Source organism: Chrysochloris asiatica, unplaced genomic scaffold (genome assembly GCF_000296735.1).
Source record: "Chrysochloris asiatica unplaced genomic scaffold, ChrAsi1.0 scaffold07256, whole genome shotgun sequence".
Lineage (NCBI taxonomy): Eukaryota > Metazoa > Chordata > Mammalia > Afrosoricida > Chrysochloridae > Chrysochloris > Chrysochloris asiatica.
In genome coordinates this window covers 3,092-4,633 of record NW_006415774.1, presented here as the reverse complement: position 1 = coordinate 4,633, position 1,542 = coordinate 3,092, and the positions used below count along the sequence as shown (strand labels likewise).

The 1,542-nt window shown below is 38.8% G+C and overlaps 1 pseudogene; it reads left to right on the top strand.

Annotated features, from left to right (window-relative positions):
* The first annotated feature begins 167 nt into the window (after nucleotides 1-167).
* On the top strand, nucleotides 168-1,084 carry LOC102817385 (annotated as a pseudogene).
* The last annotated feature ends 458 nt before the right edge of the window (nucleotides 1,085-1,542 follow it).

The window sequence follows — 1,542 nt, the reverse complement described above, 5'->3', positions numbered from 1 at the left end:
ACTCAACGGCACTTAACAACAACAACGAAAGTTCTGGTGACCCTTTAGGGTTTTCCTGAACTCCAACACTAGTGCCGCTTACATTGAAATAAAGTGGTGCAATAGAAAATAATTTACCTGAAGAAACTCACCAACATTTACTCTTCACATTAAGGCCCCACAGTGTAGAGGAAGCAATGGAGAAACTCATAGGACCTAATGGACCAAAATGGGCCAACAGGGTTCCAGAACAAATGTCAGCAACTATGACAGCTTTAATCCTGGTCTATGCAGGGCAAGTGAGGGAGATACAGAAGAGAAGCCTAGTCTACCTGCAGTAAAGCTTCAGTAACTTCAGGGAAGCGATCTGTGGCTCTTCCTTTGCAAATTCAGTATCTACATAAGGAAGGTAATGTTACTTCAGTAAGAGTTTCAGAGATCTCCCAGAGACTCCAAAAGCCAGTGTTGAAGAGAAAGGTGCTGAGGAGAAAGCCAGATGGGGAAGTATTAGTGACAGATGAATCAATTATCACGGAATCAGAGTCTGGTATAAGAAATGATACGGATTTCTGGGACTTAAGACAAAGGCTGATGAATCTGCAGTTCCAAGAAGACAGGAAATCCTCATTTGAAATTTTGCAAAACTTTAATCTACCATATGAATATCAAAGATTGCTCAAGGGACCAACTCCTATACTATTGTTGAAGAGAAGGAATATGTTCCCCAGCATATGAACAAGACCTGCAGACCCAAGTCCTTTATTGTGCCAAGAGTAACCAGTTAAACCTAAATTGGAGCAAGATAAATTGGGTAGCCTGATACTTTGAGTACAGAAGAGATTGGGACTTAATGCGGTTACCTGGTAAAGATCATAGGAAGGAATTATGCTGCGGTGTCCAAGAGCAGATGCTTTGTCAAGTAGAATGCCAATCCAAGCCTCAACACATATATGTTCCAAACAATTACCTAGTACCAGCTGAGAAGAAAAGATCTGCCCTTTGTTGGGGTGTTTCTTGTGACCTTGCAAATGGTTCCCTTCCCTCTTTCTCCTTCTTAAAGTCTTTTTTACCTGCCCCTCCATTTTCACAAGATTCTTTGGGATAACCTGGTTCTTCACATCTCTTTTAAATAAAAAAACACTCACTTAAAAAAAATCTATGGAACATAGAGTAAGTATTTCACCCATCATTGGCCTTTCCTAGCTATGCATCAAATAGATTTAACTTCCAGCTCTGAATTCCACAAACTGAAAAAGAAATCATGCTAGAGAAAAAAAACTAGACCTGGTCTTCCTATTTTGTTTGATTAGTAAATTTAGTAGGTACACCATTTCTGTTCTATAGCGTTTTTACTTTAGCCAGTGTGAGCTGCTGTATTTTTATTAGTGTGTGTTTTTAAAGTTCTGTGTATTAAACATATCCAATAAAGAGTATCATTGGCTCTTGTTCATATGGTATCTCTTGAAATGGTTGAACATTAACCACTTTCTTTTGGTACAATGATTCTGTGTATTCCTTCCATCTTTTCTTGATGCATTCTGCATCATTCAATAATTTGCCCAG